The sequence below is a fragment of the Oryctolagus cuniculus genome, chromosome 10 (assembly GCF_051225735.1).
Source record: "Oryctolagus cuniculus isolate XC-2025 breed Fujian yellow rabbit chromosome 10, ASM5122573v1, whole genome shotgun sequence".
NCBI classification, from domain to species: Eukaryota; Metazoa; Chordata; class Mammalia; order Lagomorpha; family Leporidae; genus Oryctolagus; species Oryctolagus cuniculus.
In genome coordinates, this window is record NC_142876.1 from 81275566 (window position 1) to 81296930 (window position 21365).

The following is a 21365-nucleotide window of genomic DNA, read 5'->3' on the forward strand; positions in this document are numbered from 1 at the left end:
GTTCCCATGGGCTTTGTTTGGGGCCATCACGACCACCTTTCAAACAAACAAACAAACAAATCTTTTTTAAAAAAATTATTTATTCACTCAGAGCTGAATGGCAGTGTCCCTGTTGTCTGGGAATGCCATCTTCAGATCACCACAGGGCAGCACAGGGTGCACAAGTTCCACTTAGTCACTCGGGTTTGCAGCTCCTTACAGATTTCCAAACATTAGAATTGTTTAAAGTCGTGTTTTCTATTATCATAAAAATATTTTTTTCTCCTCTGTTTCATACTTTTCCAGGCACTTACTCTTATTAAAAGAGGATGCTGTGCCTTGTGGGTAAAATGTCTTCAGAGGGACAGGTGTTTGGCCTAGTGATTAAGATGCCCACATCGCACATCAAAGTGCCTGGCTCCAGCAGCTGACTCTAGCTTCCTGCTAATGTAGACCCTGACTGGGGGCAGCAGCGATAGCGCAAGTGATTAGGTTCCCACCACCCACGTGGGATAACTGAGTCGAGTTCCAAACTCCTCACTTCAGCCTGGTCCAGACTCTGCTGTTGTCTCTGATAAACAAATTTTTTGCTTGTTTTTAAAATACTGTCAGAGAACATCAGTTTGACAGTCTACCCCTAGGTGGAGCACTTTTCCAGAAGTAGCCTGTACACATCTTAAACACACCTTCATATTTGTGCACTCAAATACGCTCCTGTACTCACACATATTCATGCTCGCTCCTGCACTGACTGCCCACTCTTACTTTTGCACACACACACACACACACTCGCTGTTGGCACAGGAATGCCAGCAGAGTATGGAAATGATCTGCACTTTGAGCTGATAGCTGACCTGCCCATGCTCCTCTATCCTGAGACTCCTTTTGGAGTGATCTGCTATCATCCAGGCGGTTTTCAAGTTCCAAAAGCAGGTCTGAACTTGATGAGACTTGATTGGTGGCAGATCACTCCATAAAGAGTGTCAGGATAGAGAGGGCACTGCCGGGGCCAGAGATGAGCTGAGAGAGGAAAATGGGAAGTTGCCAAAGTTCATCTTCATCCCTTTGACCCTTGGGGCCATCAAGCCAGAGTCTGTTCTGTGTATTAGGAAGTTGCTTTTATTGTCAGGAAATCTGATGTGTTTGAGGAAAGGGTGGAGTTGTTATTGATGTTGCTTGGGGTTCTGGAGATCCCAAATAGTGAAGAACTTATGCAATCAATAGAAGCCCCAATTCAAGCTGGTTTCGACCAGAAAAGCCGCTTATGGGCTTATGTAATGAGAAATGCAGGGAATCTGACTCCAGGTGAGGTCTGATTGAGAGGCTGACACTGTTCTCTGCATTTTCTCTGCTCTGCTCCCCACATGTGGGTTTTGTTGTCAGATTTTCTTCCTTTATAAGAGCAACAATGGAGGTAGTAAGTTTGTCCTCTGTCTGTGCTTCACATAAACAGTGAAGAGAGGGCCCCTCTATCCCAGAATCGCAAGCAATAGTCCTGAGACTGTCTTTAACAGGCTGGGTTATGTCAGTACCACTCACATGCTAATTGGTTTAGGCCAATTAGGTTTCCCCTGAAGTGGGAAGTGAGGTTAGCACATGGATTGTGTGAGGGAGTGGTAAGAATAATGGAGATCAGGGGCCGGCGCCGTGGCTCACTTGGTTAATCCTCCATCTGCGGCGCCAGCATCCCATATGGGCGCCGGGTTCTGTCCTGGTTGCTCCTCTTCCAGTCCAGCTCTCTGCTCTGGCCCAGGAAGGCAGTGGAGGATGGCCCAGGTGCTTGGGCCTCTGCACCCGCATGGGAGACCAGGAGGAAGCACCTGGCTCCTGGCTTCGGATCTGCATAGCTCCAGCCGTGGTGGCCATTTGGGGATGAACCAGTGGAAGGAAGACCTTTCTGTCTGTCTGTCTCTCTCCCTCTCACTGTCTGTCAAATAAATAAATAAATAATTAAAAAAAGAATAATGGAGATCAGGAATTTCTCACCAAGAAGGGTGATGAATGCTGGTGGCCATTATGCCACTTGGTCAATCCCTTGGCTGTTGAAAGGGGCCTGGGTGGTAGCTCATTATGTTCCTCATGTCTCGTTAAGGATGGAGAGATGGCGCTCTATGCACCTGCTTCCTGAGTCGCCGTAGCGCCCCTCTCCAGGCAGACGTGGAGCTGTGCCAAAGACTCCCCCTGCTTGTATTGGTTCCCTTGCTCATGAATTCTTGTTTGAAATTTCCGTACAGCCCAGTAGATTTGCCTCTGCAACTTAAAGAGAAAGGTTCAGGCCTCCAGCTCTGGGGTAAAGATGAAGCCAGCGTTCGCTAGTAATCCATTCCTGCTTCCTTTTGTGGTTTCTGTCTCGCAGAGAAGTGCTGGAACAAGCAAGCACCAGTTTCCTGTTGAGACAGTCTGAGTGGGAGAAGAGCAGTCCCAGGCACCCTGTCCTGAAAAACCACCGTGTGCCACGTGTGGCCCTGTGTACACTGTGTAGCTTCCTCATGAACAGCCTGAGGAAGGCGATGTCTTTGTATTTTGCAGTTCACAAACCAGGCCCTACAGGGATTAAATAACCCCTCCAAGGTCATTGGCAGGAAAGGGAGGGACTGGGATTTCCCACCGGGGCCCCTCTTCCCCCCATGTTGGGTAGGATCTGACTTCACACACTGGCCTCTCTCTGCCTTAACTCCCTCCAAGCAAGATCTCCAGGTAGAAGCGGGGGGCGGGGGGGGGGGGGAGGGTGCTGAGCCATTTTGTTCTCTGCCCTCCCCTGCCTGAAAGTCTCCCTGTTCAGAACCCACTTGCCCTAAGAGTGGCTCTGCCTCACTGGTAGACATCCATGGGGCCACTGCCAGTGTTTTCCTTTCAAAACCTTCAGGCCCTGTGTTCCTGTCTTAACTAGTATGTTCCCCAAGTGTGCTGGGTTGTTGTAGCAAGTGTTTCCATGGAGACAGGTTTACTTTTAACCAAAGACTTCTGGACAGAGCATCTTACTTGAGAGGCAGAAATTTCAGACTGGCAAGACGATGCCTTTTGGGGCCTGTGGCTTTTGACCCACACTTGGGAGGTGTAAGGACTGTTTCATGTCCCAGAACTTTAAAAGAAACTTCACAGGTTTGCTTCTGAAGTCCTTTCCAGGCAGAATTTTTCTCCTGATTTCACATTCCTATTTCATCTATGCATGATCTGTTACCCCTATCTCTCAAAATCTGGAACAAAGGTCAAGCATGACCTTTTTAAATTTAATTTAATTGTATTATTATTATTATTATTTTGCTTATTTGAAAGAGTTACAGAGAGAGGTAGAGACAGAGAGATCTTTCATCTGCTGGTTCACTCCCCAAGTGGCTGTAACAGCCAGAGCTGAGCTGATCTGAAGCCAAGAGCCAGGAGCTTCTTTGGGTCTCCCATGTACTTGGGCCATCTTCCACTGCTTTCCCAGACCATCAGCAGGGAGTTGGATCAGAAATGGAGCAGCCTGGACTCGAACCAGCACCCATATGGGATGCCCGATGCTTCACGCTGGGGCTTTAACCTGCTGTGTGACAGTGCAAACCCTGTGTGTTTTGTCAGTAAGGTTTTACTAGCACACAGCTGTGCCCTCCATGTGTATATTGTCTCTGGCTTTCTCACTGTGATGGCAGAGCTGAGTTGTTGCAACCGAGACCGATGGACTGCAAAGTGTAAAATATTCACTGTTTGGCTTTTTAAGTAATAGATGTGATGGCCTCTAGTTAGGTCATTAAGCTCCATAAATATTCTTCATGACCCATCAGCTCTTTTCACCCCGACGTGGCCAGAAATAAAAATCTCACATAAGGTGGGCATTTAGCCTAGAAGTTACGGTGCTTGCATCCCACATTGGAGTATCTGTGTTCTATACCTGCTCCTGCTCTTGACTCCAGCATTCCTGCTAACGCAGACTCTGAGAGGCAGCAATGATTGCACAACTAGTTAGGTGGTTGGGTGCCTGTCACCCATGTGGGAGTCCTGGCTTGGGTTTCTAGCCCCCAGCCACAGCCCAGCCTACCCCAAGGCATTGTAGGCATTTGAGGAGTAAATTAGCAGATAGGAATATGCTTGCCGACACTGACTCTCTCTGCCTTTCAAATAAATAAAAATTAAAAACAAAACTGAAAACCTCAGATGGGCCATACTCCAACAAGAAAAGCAAAATCCAGTGCCTGATGTTAAAAAAGGAATACAGGTAGGTGATACTTTGCAACCAATGCTGGTCAATCAGAGCACTTTCCATACAGCCTTAGACTCTTCCTCAAAGCCATGCATTTGAGGGGAAAGCTACTTTCCATGTCTAGCTCAGTGGACACCATCGGGTCAGAAAATCGAGACCTTGAACATTATTTGGATTGTCCTGTCATGGTCAGACACGGCATCTCTTGTTACATTCAGAACTAAAACTTCATTCGCAATTTCTGTGTCTTTGATTAAGCACCGGATGAAGTAGTTGTCTTGCGATTAGGGACTATGGTATTTGAAAAATGCCTCCTTCTAGATAGTAGATTCATTACACTGTGCAATGCTCACACCAGGAATTAAGCCCCACTGAGAATATTGTAGAAAACCATCTAATGCTCGCCCTTATTAAATGTCACTGATGCGATTCACAGCATTTCTCTCTTGTGGCTCTCATTTTTCTTAGAGTCAAGCATCTGTTGTTGAATTCATATCAGGTGAAAGCACACATACAGTGTTGCCAGAGATGGCAGCTGGGGCACCTATACTTATACCACCGCCATCTCCCTTAAACCAAGCCACACTCACTCTGTGTTCCATTGTATACTAATTTCAGGAAGACCCCAAAAGACTCTCCTTTCAAACACTGGTGCCTGACATTATCGGTGATGGGCATCCAGTGATAGCCGGGGAGACCTGCCCCAGAGGCCACATTTGCTGCCACAAAACTGACCGGCCTGCCTGCCCTTGAGGAAGTGGTGACAGGAAGTTGCAAATGAGGAGGTGGCATCATTTGGCAGGTGAATATTTGACACAGGAAATGTGTTGAGGCTATTCAGAGGGTCCTTGGGTGGGAAAGATGTGCTCCTTCTTATGGGCTGGGGAGCACTTGAGCCTGTAGGAACGCTGTTGCCTGGGATACTCTGGTTTGAGCAGTGCACAGTTGGCATCATGACAGCAATTGTAAGCTGTGATTGTCGGCTGGAATCCAGCAAGGGGTTTTCCAAGAGCCATTGTTCATCAAACCTGGAGCTGTAGGAGTTGAGCCAGTGAGAATCTGAGCATGCATTTGGCCATTTAAAAGCATTAAGCAAACCTCAGCCAAACCTCAGCTGTTGGTGCCTTGTGTCTTTTTATGCTGGATTGATGGAAAAGAGAATAAGAAGTGCCCTCTCAGATGGCAAAGGTAAGGGCCTTTTTAATAATGTTTTGAGCTTTTCAGATTCATGGGATCCCAATAAAATTAACAATTCAGTATTACTGATATTCTTTGAGGGGAAAAAAGCAATATATTCCTTTGCTTTGGACACAGATGGGAAAACTTAATAAGTATTATACCCAAGGTGCCACCTGACCCAGTCATTGAAAACCACATTAACACATAGGCTGTTCCAATTAATATGATGCACACCCTGCAGTTCTGTTTCACTAAGAGAAAGTAAGTTAAACTTAAGTTTCACTTGAATTGTCTGCCAAGGAACTAGAAGGCCTTTCCTGCCTTCTATTATTATCATGGATTATCATGGATGATTTAATTTCTGCAGAAATGAGGCAAACAAGGTATCAGAATGAGCCAGACACTGGTATATCACAGAGCAAGGATGCCATGGCTTAGCAGTGGATCCTACTTAGCCTGGGTGCCTGTAGAGAACCTCAGCTGTTCCTGCTGCCCAGCATCCTCTTAACTCCTTGTTCTGGTAACATAAACTCCCTGTGTTAGGGGAAATGGTCTTTCCGTGCTTTTTATCAGGTTGTCTTGTGGGGGCTGCTGGTCATGGCATTCCGCTCTGGACACAGGGATGGCTCCTGGTTCTAGCCATACCTATCACTCCACATACTGCTGTCTCCTCCACCCTAGCTATAGTGTTCATGAGCCCATCAGCATCCTTTTTGCCATGAGATTTCCTCTCCGTAGAACTCTCAATTAAAATTAAAACAAAAAAATTTACATGCTTCCTCATATTGATGATTCTTTTCATCACATTTTCAAAAAAGTAAAGATAAAAAAACTAACTTTACCAATTGAGACCTGATTGTTAAGAGTTAAAAGCATCCTTTTATAACGTTAGCTGCTATTGGTTAATTTGCTTTTATGAAGTAGCCCTCAACCATTTAATGTTCATCATGACCCATGTATGAAATAGGCATTATCATTATCTCTCTTTTACAGATGGCAAAACTGAAGCCTGGAGAGATTAAGAGAGTGATGGATCAGATTCAGACACTGCAGACAGCCAGACATCGGGGTATACAGAGAACAAGAACACAGGCAGAGGAGGGAATTTGGTACTGGTTGGATTTGTTTAGAAGCAAAGGAGGTCAAGAAAAACAAAAAGGTTCACATGAGAATGTGAACTTGAAATGAGGGCGCCATTAAAGGAAAAGGCATGGGGGAAAGGCAAGTCAGTGGTTCAGAACCCAAAACTCCCTAGGAACAGAAAGGATGCATAGGAGGGCAAGTGGTCTAGTGGCTAAGGTGGTCATATCCCACATCAGAGGACCTGGGTTTGATTCCTAGCTCTGGCTCCTGATTCTAGCTTCTTGATGATGCAGACCCTAGGAGACAGCAGGTGACAGCTCAGTCAACTGGGTCTCTGTCATCCAAATCAGTATATGCAGAGATACCTGCACTCCCATGTTCATTTTATTCACAATTCTGTATATATGGAATCAACCCAGGTGTTCATTAATGGATGAATTCATAGGGAAAATGTGGAACATGTACACACGATGGAATATTAGTCAACCATGAAAAGGAATGGAATCCTGTCACTTGTGGCATTGTGGGTAGGACTAAAGGATTTTATGTTAGATGGAATAAGTCAGTCACAGAAAGATAAAAGCCACATATTCTTCCTCATTTGTGGAAGCTGAAACAATTGATCTCATAAAAGAAGAGTGGAATAATGGACACTAGAGACTAGAAAGGGGGAAAGAGGGATGGGGACAGGTTACATAATGGATAGCAAAATATAGTTAGGAGGACTACAGACTGTAGGAGTCACTTCTTCTGTACATAGCACAGAGGATAATTATAGTCTATAATAATTTATGATATACTTCCAAATAACTGGAAAGGACAAGGCTGCAGCTTCCCAACACAGAGAAATAATAAATATTTGAGGCAGTGGAAATGTGGTCACATGTATTAGTTTGTCATAGATTATATAGATTACATGTATTAGTTTATCATGCTGTACCCAATAAATAGGTAGGGATAACATGTGTCAGTTTATTTAAAAGTTTTTGAAAGAGAAATGCTGTGGGGGCTGGCATTGTGGCACAGTGGGATAAGCTCCTACTTGTGACCCCAGCATCCCATATCTGAGTACCAGTTCAAGACCCTGCTGCTCCATTTCTGATCCAGCTTCCTGCTAAAACACCTTGGAAAGCAGTGGAAGATGGCCCAAGTGCTTGGGCCCCCACCAACAACATGGGAGACTGAGATGTAGTTCCTGGCTCCTGGCTTTGGCCTGGCCCAACCCCAGCCACTGCAGCTTCTCGGGTCTGTGAACCAGCAAATGGAAGACCTCACTCGTTCTCTCACTCTCTCTCTCTCTAACTCTACCTTTTAAGTAAATAAATCTTTAAAAGTGAAACATTAAAAGAAGTGGCTGGCATTGTAGTATGGGAGGTAAAACTGCTGTCTGTGATGCCAGCATCCTACATGGGTGCCAGTTAGTGTCCTGGCTGCTGCACTTCGGATCCAGCTCCCTGCTACTGGCCTGGGAAAGCAGCAGAAGATGGTTCGAGTGCTTGGGCCCCTGCCACCCATGAGAGAGACCCAGATGGAGTGTCAGGCCCCTGCTTTGACCTGGCCCAGCCCGGGGCTTGTGGCCTTTTTGGGGATGAGCTAGCACATCCGGGTCTCCCATGTGGATGGGCCATTAGCAGGGAACTGGATAAAGTGGAGCAGCTGGGACGTGAACTGGCACCCATACAGGATGCTGGCGTTGCAGGTGGTGGCTTAACCTGCAGTACCCACCACCATACTTCTTATACTAAAATGCATTTTGCTCTCTGCATCAGGATATTGAGAGATGTTTCAAGAGATTAAGTGAAACCAAAAATAAGCATGGAACATCTTTGGAATAACAGTTGTATTTATTGTACTTTTAGACAAAATCAAAGATACATTTGAATACAAAATCCATAGAAACCATTTGATAAAATAGATAAATTTAGTTTCTGATTGCCAAAACTGCTTGGGGACATCACCTGGCCCCTGATGGTACACATTCCATCCCCCTTTGTCCCACAGTTTATTTGGCTGGAATAGTTGTAGTGGTCCTGTCTCTCTTTCCATTGTTATAAAAGGAAATTTAAATTAATCAGGAAAGTCTGTTCACACAAACACATTTCAATGATGGTGGGCTTTTAAAATTCTTCTCTGACCTCAACATAATCTGATGTTTATATAGCTGTGCTTTGTCATGTAAATATGTTTGCATTTTGTTTATTTCCATGCTGAGTATCTTAAACTATTTATTGTAATTTTGTCTCCTCTCTAAAACCCTATAGTTGTGGGTGTGGAAAATAGTATTCAAAATGGAAGTAAAGAATGCTAGCAGTTGTTGACATTCTCTGCACCCCTGTAGTTAATCAGATAACAGACTTAAGAATTCTGCTTTAGAAATAGAAAGAGGGAACAAATCCGCAAGGCAAATGAGTTCATGTTGTCTTATCCTGCTCCTGGCATAACCTGTTATAGAAACAGAGCTAGCTTCTGAATGTCCCAAAGCACCGTGGAAAGGCGACTTAGAGAACTAAACCACTTAGGAGGAACAAATATATCTCAGATAATCCTTGCCACTACTGTCAAGACCTATTAAATTGACCTCAGGTCAATTTAAGATTAAGATGGCTCGGATCCCGAGACCTGGCCTACCATCCTTCTGAGCACAGGGTGTCCCGTTCATGTTAGCAGTATCTCACGCTTCAACCATCTCTGATCGCCTTCCGGGGCTTCAATCTTATCCCACTGTTGTTTTCTTTTTCTTTTCTTCTTTTTCATCCAGCAATTGGTCCTAATTCAGTATCAGCCTTGGGTTTCTCCAGGCTTCTTCCTTTGGAAAATGCTTCCAGACCTAAAGAATAGATTCCAAGTTTTATTATACTTGGCTCTCAATCAATTCTAAGCTTCCTCTTAAATTTCACCCATTTTTTTTTTTTTTATTTTTTTTTATTTTTTTTTATTTTTGACAGGCAGAGTGGACAGTGAGAGAGAGAGACAGAGAGAGAAAGGTCTTCCTTTGCCGCTGGTTCACCCTCCAATGGCCGCCGCTGCAGCCGGCGCACCGCGCTGATCCTGGCAGGAGCCAGGAGCCAGGTGCTTTTCCTGGTCTCCCATGGGGTGCAGGGCCCAAGCACCTGGGCCATCCTCCACTGCACTCCCTGGCCATAGCAGAGAGCTGGCCTGGAAGAGGGGCAACCGGGACAGAATCCGGCGCCCCAACCGGGACTAGAACCCGGTGTGCCGGCGCCGCAAGGTGGAGGATTAGCCTATTGAGCCACGGCGCCGGCTATTCACCCATTTTTTTTTATGAGGAAAGTTTTTCCTTTTGTAGGGTTCTGGATAGCTTTTACATTTCCCTCTACTCGATTAACAGATTTATTGCCTACTTACTGTGAACCAAGCGCTAGTGATAGCATGGAGCCCTTGGTCTGGTGCTGAAATGAGGCCGTTTTCTAAGTGTGATGGGTGTTATGACAGGGGACGTTCAAATACCATGATCAGGTGCTCATCTGCTTTGGGGAAATCCACATTAAAGCTCAGCCTTGAAGGATGATTGGAAGTTTGTTGAATGAAGTCGGGTTGAAGAGTGTTCTGCAGACATGAAAAGATCAAGTCAAAAGGGTAGGAACCCTGAGGCCGGTGCTGTGGCACAGCAGGTAAAGCTACTGCCTGCGGTTCCAGCATCCCATATGGGTGCCGGTTCGAGATCCGGCTGTTCCACTTCCAATCCAGCTCTCTGCTATAGGCTAGGAAAGCAGTGGGAGACCCAGAGGAGGCTCCTGGTTCCTGGCTTCGGGTCGGCACAGCTCTGACCATTGTAGCTAGCTGGAGAGTGAACCAGCAAATGGGAGACCTCTCTCTCTCTCTCTCTCTTTCTCCTTCTCTTGTCAGTGTGTAACTCTGACTTTCAAATAAATAATAAACAAATAAATAAATAAAGGTAGGAACCCAAAAGAAGAGCAGTATGGCTTTCTGTGCTGAGGAAAAACATGGAACAGAAACACAGACAATAAACTTAGCAAATTATTCCAAGTGACAGAAAAACCCTCTAACCTCACAATCTGACTCGTTTGCTGATGTAGCCATTGTTTACCTGGAACGTGTCAACACTTGAGCCCAGATTGAATGGATACTGGGGTGTGAGAGTACATGTTCATCAGGTGCCCGGGGATTGCCTGTTGAAGCAATTCTCCATGTTTTGAAAGACACTAGAGTGAATAAAATGGAAATACCAGGCTTCACGTGGGGAGACCCACTCTGAGTGTCTCAGCAGGTTCAAATCGTAATCTTTTCCACAGCGGAAGCTGGAGCACCACCACCCCTCCCTACTCTTGTAAGCTGTGGGAAGCATGGTGCATGGGGCATCTCACATTGACCCCCTTGGCAGCAGATCCAGCCAATGTCATCTACCGCTGAAGCAATCCAAGTGCATTAGGGTCTGCTAAGGTGGAAACTATCCAATCATCACTGTTCCTAGAATTCTTCACCTAGGACTTACTTGCTGCAGATGTTTTCTTCTTCCTTTAAATCCAGTGTTACTATGCTGCCTTGAAGACTTCTCTAGCAATACTTGAATCTGATTATCTTGTATTCCCCTTTGCTAGTATTGCAATGCCCCTCCCTTTTTTTTACTCTTTTAAAATAACTTCTTAATACACACAGTATGAGATGTCTGTTTACATAACATAGACTGTTTCTGGAAGGATAAACAAGAAATTCAATACAGTTGTAGTTCCTTTGGGAAGGGGAGAAGGAAGGGCTGCCATGTGGTTGTATGGGTTTTGACATGAGTTATGGATGCCCTTGCTGAGCCCAGGAAGATTCCAGCCCCCACTCGCTGCCTCAGCCAGGTGCTGTTGTGCAGTGAATGGTCTGAACAGTCTTACAGGGCAACCCTTGAAATGAGGAGCTGGGGAACAAGGAAGTGAGGAGGCTTGCATTTCATTGACAGTATTCAGCCTTTTGTATGATTGAATGGTTACATTACAAAGTTGGAAATTAAAAGGTAGTATGTGCTGATATCAAAAACCAGGAGAAGAAAGCCCCTGCAGTAAAATAAATAAAAATCATCCAGTGAGTCCATCTCAGAAGCTAGTATATTTTCCTCCAGGATTTTTTTCCCTAGATACATGCACTCAGTTTCACAGTTGAGTTCATGTACAGTAAATTTATTCTACTTTCATTTTTATTTTGTTTTATACAATGGGCATTTTTCCCAAATCAAGAGAAATTTGGATACCTTTTTCTGCAGATTTAAGTACTATATGCTTGTTGTAGAATATCTAACAAACTTAGGTACAAGGTAAGAGGTGTTCTATGCTTTTTCCTTTTTTGAGGGGTAACAGCTTTACAAAGATATAGTTGATGTGCCATAAACTTCACCTGTTCAAAATATACAATTCATCAGCTTTCTGCATATTTTTTGAAATATTTATTTATTTATTTGAAAAGCAGTTAGAGAGATCTTCCATCTACTGGTTCACTCCCCAAATGGTGGCAATGGCTTGGGGCTGGGCCACTCAGAAGCCAGGAGCCCAGCACTCCATCCTGGTCTCTCATATGGATGGCAGAGGCCCAAGCACTTGGCCTATCTTCCACTACCTTTCCAGGTTCATTAACAGGTAGCTGGATTGGAAGTGGAGAATACAGGACTTGAGTCGGCGCTCATATGAGACATTGGCTTTGCAGACAATGGTTTACCCCACTACACCACAATGCTGGCACCGGCTTTCTGCATAGTTATGCAGTTGTGCAGCCATCGCTGGAATCTAACTCTAGAACATTTTCATTGTCTGAAAAATAAGTTCATTAGCAGTAACTTTTCCATTTTCCCATCCTCCCTCCACACTGCTTCAGCCCTGTGCAACTACTGATCTCCCTTCTGCCAGTATAGATTTGCCCAATCTAGATGCTTTATATCAATGAAACAATGTAATACATGGAACTTTTTGGTTGACTTACTTCACTTAGCATAGTATTTATGAGATTCATCTATGCCATAGCATGGATTTAATTCCTTTTTTAAAAGTTACCTATTTTTAAATGATTGGTTATTCATTTACTGTTGATCACTTTTATTCACATGCCATAAAATTAATCCTTTTGAGGTGTATAATTCAGTGGTTTCTAGAATATTCATAGGCTTGCGCAGCTATAACCACTAAATCCAGATCATTTTCATTCCCCTAGAAAGAAACTGCATACCCATTAGAAATCACTCCCCATTCACTTCATCTCAGCTTCCCTGGAACCACTGGGTTATTTTCTGTCCCTACGGATATGTGGCCTTTTAGATTGGCTTCTTTTTCTTATTGTTTTCAAGATTCATGTGTGTTCTAACATATGGTATACTTCACTCCTTTTTATCTAACAATCTACCAGTGTTTTATTCTTTTTAATGGTTGAATAATAGTGCATTGCATAGATATGCCATATTCTGTATATTCACTCATTAGGTGGTGGACATTTGTGTGGCTTCTGTTTTTGGCTATTTAGCAATCTTGCTGTAAGCATTTAGGTCCAAGAGTTTGTGTGAACATGGTTTCAATTCTCTTAGGTACATTCCTCATTTCTTTTCCTTGCTGAATGATATTCCATTACACAGCTATTTTAGACTCTATTCATGGGGCCAGCGCTGTGGTGTAGTAAGTTAAGCCTCCAGCAGTGGCACCAGCATTTCTTATGGGCTTCAATTTATGTCCTGGTTTCTCCTCTTCCTATCCAGCTCTCTGCTTATGGCCTGGGAAAGCGGTGGAAGATGCCCCAGGTGCTTGGGCCCCTGCACCCACGTGGGAAACCTGGATAAAGCTTTTGGCTTCAGATCGGCCAGCCCTGGCTGTTGCGGCCATTTGGGGAGTGAAGCAATGCACAGAAAACCTTTCTCTCTGTCTTTCCCTCTCTCTAACTCTGCCTCACAAATAAGTAAATAAAATCTTTTTGAAAAAAATCTATTCATCAGTTGGTAAACATGTGGATTGTTTCCACCTGTGGGCTATTAGGAATAGAACTGCCATGAATGTTTGTGTATATGTTTTTTTAAACATCTAATTTAATTCTTTAGGATATATGCCTAGCAATGGAATTATTGGATCATATGATAATCCTATTTATCTTTTTGAGGAATCTCAATCTTTTCCACAGCAGCTAGCACCATTTTACATTCCCACCAGCAGATATGAGGGTTTTCATTTCTCAGCATCTTTGCCAACATTTATTATTATCTGTCTTTGTTATAGCCATTCTAGTGGTTGTGAACCACATCATTGTAGTTTTGATTTGCATTTCCTAATATGTGATGGTGTTGAGGATTCCATGTGCTGGCAAAACTCTTGTATTATTTTATCTTTTCAAAGAGGGGCATCTTTCCCAGAATACTTTAGAAGCTTCACTTTATGTCTTGCTGCTGAGATCATCATAGCCACCTACAAAATCAGATTCTCTGAAAAAGGGGAAGATTGGAGCCAGTGCTGTGGCACAGTGGGTAAAGCCACTGCTGTGGTACCAGCATCTCATATGGGTGCTCATTCAAGTCCCAGCTGTTTCACTTCCAATCCAGCTCCCTGCTAATGCTCCTGGAAGACCTGGATGGAGTTCCTGGCTCCTGGCTTCAGTCAGGCCATTGCTGCCATCTGGAGAGTGCACCAGCCAATGGAAGATCTCTCTCTCCCTCTCTCTCTCTCTGTCTCTGTCCCTGTGTGTGTGTGTGTGTAACTCTGACTTTCATAAAAATAAATAAATCTTTTTAAAAAAGAAAAAGAAAAAAAGGAAGATAGCTATTGAACAACCAACATTATTCACCAAAATACAATTTTCATTCTAAATTTTTGGCAAATGGAATGAAAAGATAAGTTTATAATGATGAAATCTATTCCTGTGAGGAGTCTTCAAAACAGTTCATGGAAATGCATATTAGAAAACTCTGGATTTCACCAGAATTAACTTATCTTTTCATTTTATTTTCCAGGAACTTTTTGAAGTACCCTCAGATAAACATATAGTGACTGAGATAATAATGAAGTCTTTGAGAGTGAGGGTATCTACCTTAAATTCCCTGGGTAGTAGCACCTACAGAAGAGAAATTCATCTTTTCTTTCTCCATTATGGACTGAAGTCCAGGTCATGCGGTTCCTCTCTTCTTTCTTCTCAAATAACACCTGGAGCCCCCTGAACACTTGGTTTAAAGCATATACAGCCGTTTTCCCCGCTTTATAAAATAGCCACAGCCATTGAGGACAGTAGCGTGCTGCTTTTTGCTGCTTTTCTGCTTGTATGGGATCTATTTTGTAGTTGGGAACACTGTGCCTCTACTGTCAACCCTAAAGTTTATTTTAGGATAGCAAGATACAAGAAGTGCTTTTATGTCCCTTTTTTGGGGGATATTAGACTCTGCTTTCCTCTTGCTCTTGCTGCTAAGGGCCAAATAGTTGAAATTCCTAGCAATAATCCTCTCAAATTGTTCTGTATTTTTAGTGATAATGGGAAAATGGTCTATTTTTATAACCTATTTCCCATATTTGCTTGATGGCCAGAGAATACCTGGCCTTGAGAGTCTGTAATTCTTTGCAAGCATGGATCTTAGCTGATTTCCGCTTTTCATTTTACCACAATCACCTGCTCCTATATAGTATGGTTGGTCTTTGGAGAGTCAAGATTTTGCATGTATCTTTCTTTCCTTCTGCCATTCATTATATACACGTGAAAAGCCATTGGGTTTCAAGTTATCACTCTCTTATTATCTCTACTCTCTCCAATTGTTACTTTTCATCATAGATTTTCTTTTTCTTTTCATTCTTGTATTATTTTTAAACATTTTTGAAGATTTATGTATTTATTATTTGAAAGGCAGAGTTATAAAGAGAGAGAGAAAGAAAGAGAGAGAGATCTTCCATCTGCTGGTTCACTCCCCAAATGGCTGCAATGGCTGGAGCTGGGCCCATCCAAAGCAGGAAGCCAGGAGCTTCTTCTGGGTCTCCAACGTGGGTTCAGGGGTCCAAACTCTTGAGCCATTCTCTTCTGCTTTCCCAGGTGCAATAACAGGGAGCTGAATCAGAGGTTCAGCAGCTGGGACTTGAACCATTGCCCATATGGGATGCCAGGCCACAGCTAGCAGTTTAACCCACAATGCCACAGCACCAGCCCCTTCTTGTTTTATTCTTAAGGGGGGACTTTTTGTCACCCTTATTTCCTGCAATAATAAAATAAGTCCTAGAACCTTCCATACTTCCTATGGACTGAATGTTTGTACCCTCCCAATGTGGTGGTATTTGGAGGTGGGACTTTGGGGAGGTGATTGATTTGGATGAACTTGTGAGTGTGGAGCTCTTTAGAGTAATGAACAGACCAGAGGGCCCCCTCCACGTGAAGACGCAGTGAAGAGACAGCCTTCTGCAAGCCAGGAAGAGCCCTCACCACCAGAAGCCAAATTGGCTGCCACCTTGATCTTGGATTTCCCAGCCCTCACACCTGTGAGAAAAAAAAATTGTGTTATTCAAGATGCCTAGTCTGTAGAACTTTTGATATATAGCAGTCGGAACTAAGAAAATATTTTTAAGTTTTAATATGCAAATTTGGGGCCGGCACCATAGCTCACTTGGCTAATCCTCTGCCTGCAGCGCCGGCATCCCATATGGGCACTGGATTCTGTCCCGGTTGCTCCTCTTCCAGTCCAGCTCTCTGCTGTGGCCCAGAAGGCAGTGGAGGATGGCCCAAGTCCTTGGGCGCCTGCATCTGCATGGGAGACCAGGAGAAGCACCTGACTCCTGGCTTCAGATCAGCGCAGCGCCGGCCATAGTGGCCATATGGGGGGTGAACCAAAGGAAGGAAGACCTTTCTCTCTCTCTCTCTCTCACTGTCTATCTCTATCTGTCAAAAAAAAAAAAAAAAAAAAAAAAGGCAACCAAAGCAAATTACAACTTATAAGTACAAAAGAAATATGTCCTTTTGTCTCTTGTTTACAGTGAAAGACTGAAAAACTTAGCAGCTGTATTGTATAAAGGGCTTTTACCACTGTTTAGGATTATTTTGGCAATCACCCACCTTTTCTGTGTTTCAACTTCTTTATCCATGAAATGGACTCAAAATAACTTCTGTCACTTGACCTTGGGGAAATATTGTGAGAATCAACTGAATATAGCAAAGTCACAAGATTGATACGATTTCCTTTTAAAGAAGCAGGTCAGCCCGTTCCCTGGTCTCTGCATGGACCTCCTTGGAACACCATGCATCTTCTTCCAGTGCTTTTCCATATAGATGGTGACGTCTGAAGCTTGACCTGGCAGGAATCTCTAGCAGCCGCTCAGTGGGTGAAGTCGTGAAGATGGGCACTATGCAGAGTCCACACTGTGTGGCTCCCTCTTGTACTCCTTCATGCAGTCCGGTTAGCTTCCCTCCTCTTGTCTTTAGCAAGGGGAATATGATGTGATCAAGTAACAGAGAGGTTTTCCAGGAAGATGAGGACGTTGTGCCTTGTGATTGCCAAAGAACAGAAGCTGAGTGGATGCCTTCGTCCCGACTATTACTTAGTCTGTAGTGTGCTCAGCCCTTGGTGATGCCAGAAGGCTGATGATAGTTGCACTAGCAGCTGCGGAACTGAAGCAGCCCAGTGGTCAGCCTTGCATTATGGGTGGCAGAGCCAGCTCCCTCTGCTTCAGGGTTCTGCGGCCTCCGTGTGCCACCTCCCATCTCAACCTGCTGGAGGCCAAGACTGAAGGATGCTCCACAGGGGAAGAGGAGAGGAAGGAGGAGCAGGAGCACCTGGCCTCCGGCTCAAGTGGAATTGAAACAGAGCCTGTCTGCCACCAAGTCCTGCTGCCTCCTCCTGGGGGTGAGGTGTTTGGAGAAGAGCCCTGCGTGAGGAACGTGCCACTCACTCCCAGTCGGGCAGCTGCCAGAGATGCCTGCTCTGGGGCACACCTTTGCCCACCAACCTCTGTGTTAAGGCTGAGTGGTCTGCGGGCTGGGAAACAGTACACTACTACACTACCCGGTTATGTAGCACCGCCCCAGGCCCTTTCTTCATATCCCTAGACCTCTGCAGCTGCCTCCCTGCTGGGCTTCCTTGGCCCCAGCACCCCTCGAGAATCCCATCCTGCCCCTTTCCCCCTAAGTTCTATCAATGTGAGATCCTTCTGGCCACAGGGCCTTAGTCCTCGTGTCTCCCTGTCCACTGTCACCTTGCTGTCCTCATACTCAGCCTTCAGGTCTCAGCTTAAATGGCACATCCTCAGGGAGGCATCCCTTGCCCCCTGCATCCTATATCACGAGTCTCCCTTATCACTCCCTGGCAGCACCTGCCCCTCTACGATACTTGCTCAGACGTCTGACCTCCCCCACTCCTGCCTCAGACAGAGATCGTCTCTGTGTTGGCTCAGTATATTGTAAGTGCTCGGTTCCTTGCCCAATGCACAGCACAAACTCAACGCGTGAGTTTTTAATGAACGAGAGTTTGTGTTTGGGGAATGGATGAACTACTTTCAGTGTTCACTGTTGAGACAAACAGTCATTCATCGGTCAGTTCAGTGAGCACTGATAGATTGCCTGCCCCTGGGAGACAAATATGAATAAGACCATTTCCCAGCTTCTACTGGTGGTTTCTGAATCAGGCTTGCTACCACCCCTCCTGGGGGCATACAGAAAGGTGTGCAGTGGCTTTATGCTGTTGCTGTCAGTGTGTGCTGGGGGAGACACTCTAGGTATTTGATGGGCTGAGTTCAGGGTGACTCAACACCTTCCAATGCATGGGATACTCCTGCATGAGGGGGAACCATCCCAGCCAACCCCATCTCCTCGTCACATGACAGAGGCTCCTGGCAGAACCCACAGTCTGACAGAGGAGAGAGAACCAGAAGTGGTAATATCCTGTCACGTGTGCAGTGAGACACTGGTACAGCAGGGCCCTGGCCCCAGAGAGACATCGTCACATTCCACCTTGGGATCTGTGCAGGAGAGAGTGTGTTTGTTGTTGTTGTTGTTGTAAGATTTATTTATTTATTTGGTATTCAAAAGTCAGAGAGACAGAGACAGAGAGAGACAGAGGAAGATCTCCCATCCACTGGTTTACTTTCCAAATGCTTGCCCCAGTTGGGGCTGGGCCAGGCCAAAGCTGGGAGCCTGGAGCTCCATCCAGGTCTCCCATGTGGGTGGCAGGGACCCAATTACTTGAGCCATCCCCATTGCCTCTCAGAGTCTGCCAAAGAAAAGCTTCACCTCTACTAAAGAACCTCCAATTTAAATAAAAGACTAAACTCAGAAATAAAGTATAAAAATATAAATAGCATAGGGTGAAAATTATTCCTCTCTTTATAATAAATATCAAAGAAGTTAACTGAAAACAATAGGAAATGGCATTCCAGTTCTTTCTCAAAATGCTTTAGGCTCTTTCTACTTCATGAGTGTGTGGAAACTATAGCAGAGTGACTGTTTTTTTTTTCTTGCCCAGTCTGCCTTCTGGAGAGAAAACTGCAAGAGGGAAGAAGGTTCCCTCGCAAGGGAAGTCATGTGAGAGGAAGAGTTGCGTTTAACTACACTGGAGTTCTTTCACCTCCATGTGACACTTTGGCAGGAGAGTCCTCTCTTCTCAGAGGCCATTCTGGGACTTGTAGGAGGTTTAGCAGTGGCTCTGGCCTCTCCGGGAGCACCCCCGAACTGTGCCAACTGACAGCATCTCCAGACATTGCCAAATCACCCAAGCATGCGGTGGGGTGAGGATGCAAAATTTCCCCTGGTTGAGAACCTTGAATTGAATCTTATTTTCATCTGCCCTGAGCCCTATGCCCAATGCATGTGGTCTCTAGAATTTGGCCACAATGGTTCTTCAGAAATGTAGAGTACCGCTGAAATATGTCCACAGGGGCAGGGTTTGGCTTAACAATTAAATTGTTGGTTGGGACACCCACATCCCATACTGGAATGCTTGGGTTTGAGTCTCAGCTCTGCTCCTAATTCCAGCTTCCTGCTAATGCATACCCTGGGGAGGCAGTAGTGATGGTTTAAGTGGTTGGTACCTTACTTTCCACGTGGAAGGCCTGCAATGAATTTTAGGCTCCCAGCTTGAGCCTGACCCAGACTGTTGGCAGCATTGGGCAGGTGGATGGGGGTGGAGGTGAACCAGCAGGTAAGTCTCCCCCCACCCTCAAATACATATTAAAAGAAAAAAACAAATACATACATGGACTCGTTGCAGAGGCAGAGAGAACCATTGGAAGCTGCTGTATTACTAATTTGCTCTCCTTTGTAGAAACAGGGGCTGGCAGTTTGTGAGGCCTTCCTGGCATTGTGCTCTTCTTCCTGCTGATTGCTCAAAGGAGCACCAAGGGGAGCCCTGGGGATAAGGCCAATTTCTCTGCTACATCCACAGCAGAACTCCCAAGGCGTGTGAGTAATGCTGTCACCTGAAGCATCTTCGTGAGACTCTGGGGAGAACTGCAGGAAATTACAGTGTGTTGCAGGGAACTTTGAGCTGAGGAGGAAGAAAATTTTCTTAAATTAAAAAAAAAAAAAAAAGAAACATCAAGGCAGTTTAGTAGCTGGTTTGATTTAGCTCTCTTTCCACGGAAAGCCCAGCTTTGAGGTGTGTGTCTAGGGTTTGGTTTGTCCCAAGTGGCAGGTGCATTTTGAGGCTGACACCACACTTGGGCCACTCATTTCTTCACTGCTACCCATCTGAGATGAGCTACCACTCACTGTCAGCCCCTGGAGTAGAGGGATTTATACTCCCTTTTCTGTAAAATCCCACTCAACCTCGAACTTCCAACTTAACGTTCTGCAGGAGAGGAGCAAGATTAAGTGTTCATGTTTATGTTGGAGGGAACAAGGTGTCTTCTCCCTTTGGGCCTCTAGCTTTGAGTGCATAGGGATTTGCTGAGTCTACAGCAAAGTGTGGCTGTGGTGAGAAGTTTTTAGAAGTTGAAAGATAGCAGCAGAACTATTCCCTGAAAATGAGTTACAGGTGTAGAAGGTTAAGCCTCCACCTGCAGCGCCATCATCCCATATAGGCATCGGTTCCAGTCCCAGCTGTTCCACTTCTGATCCAGCCCCCTGCTAATGCACCTGGGAAAGCAGTGAAAGATGGCCCAAATCCTTGGGCCCCTGAACCCTGGTGGGAGACCTGGAAAAATCTCCTGACTCCTAGCTTTGACCTGGCCCAGCCCCAGCCACTGCAGCCATTTGGGGAGTGAATCAGTGGATGGAAGATCTTTCTCACTCTTTCTTTTTCTCTCTGTATCTCTGCTTTTCAAATAAATAAATAAATTTTAAAAACAGGAAAAGAAAAATGAGTTGCCACTAACTTTCAACTCCAACAAGAAGAAAGAGATAATTCACTAAAATTTATAAGCTACATTTTTACTTATACCCTTTGATGGAAATACAAAAGTTGGAATTATTCCCGCTTTGGGTGGTGATGGGGGTTGGTTTTCTTTGACTGCTTACTCTGGCCAGCACTGATGCTACACACTTGCCATGAATGTTCTATCTAATCTTCCCCAGAGCCCAGGGAGCAGATTCTGATCCTAGCCCCATCTTGTACATGAGGGCATTGAGATTTTGCTGGTGTTAGGAGCTTATTCCAGGTCCCACAGGTAGTGAGGAGCAGGGATTTGAAATCAGGCAAGTCTCTCTTAGGAGACAGAGTTCCTACTTCCCATCCTGTAGCACTGGGCAAGAACCCACATCGCTGACCCCCACAGTTTGATTCTACAATGGCCTGAGAACTTGCATCTTTAGCAGATTCCCACATGATGCCAATATCACCAATCAGGGACCTCACTTTGAGAGCCCACCTTCTGCTATACCCCATCTTCTAAAAGATAGTGTGAGCACTGACTGGAAACCATTAATGAAAACACCTGAGGTTGGGTTGGCCCCCGACATTAGCCCTCGTGCACATAGAGCTCACAGCAAAGGTGCTTCCAGAGTGCCTTTTCCTGGAGGCTGGTGTCATGAGACACAGATAATTGACCTGTTGGAGATG

The 21365-nt window shown here is 45.0% G+C and overlaps 1 protein-coding gene and 1 long non-coding RNA gene across 3 annotated transcripts in view; one reads left to right on the forward strand and one right to left on the reverse strand.

Moving 5' to 3' along the window:
* The window catches only part of FRMD4B (FERM domain containing 4B), a 366145-nt gene that overhangs the window by 135212 nt on the left and 209568 nt on the right, over positions 1–21365 (forward strand). The window lies entirely within an intron of this gene.
* On the reverse strand, positions 8160–19811 carry LOC149124309 (uncharacterized). The gene is made up of 3 exons (XR_016214653.1): positions 19563–19811; positions 9788–9988; positions 8160–9248 (listed from the first exon to the last, which is right to left on the reverse strand). It is a non-coding gene; the product is annotated as an uncharacterized LOC149124309 (long non-coding RNA).